Source organism: Artemia franciscana, chromosome 14, assembly GCF_032884065.1.
Source record: "Artemia franciscana chromosome 14, ASM3288406v1, whole genome shotgun sequence".
Classification (NCBI taxonomy): Eukaryota; Metazoa; Arthropoda; class Branchiopoda; order Anostraca; family Artemiidae; genus Artemia; species Artemia franciscana.
The window spans coordinates 31,593,975-31,594,265 of NC_088876.1; positions in this window are offsets into that span (position 1 = coordinate 31,593,975).

The window sequence follows — 291 nt, forward strand, 5'->3', positions numbered from 1 at the left end:
GTTCCTAGATGAGCTATAAACGTATCTAAATCGAAACTAAGAGGAACTACATTAACCGGGTTCACCCCTACGCTAAAACCTCCCTCACACTCTCTACTGTGGGGTTTGCTTCAATTCCATTAGTGATTCAGTGTCCTTAAAGAGGTTTTAGTCCCCCTGAGATGTTGTATGTGAACCTAAAGAAAATAATAAGAGCTTACTAGCCCATTGAATCACTTTTGATTTCATCCTGAGAAAGAATATATATATTTGGGTGAAAGAGGATACAATATTTGTCTGACATTTTTTTGA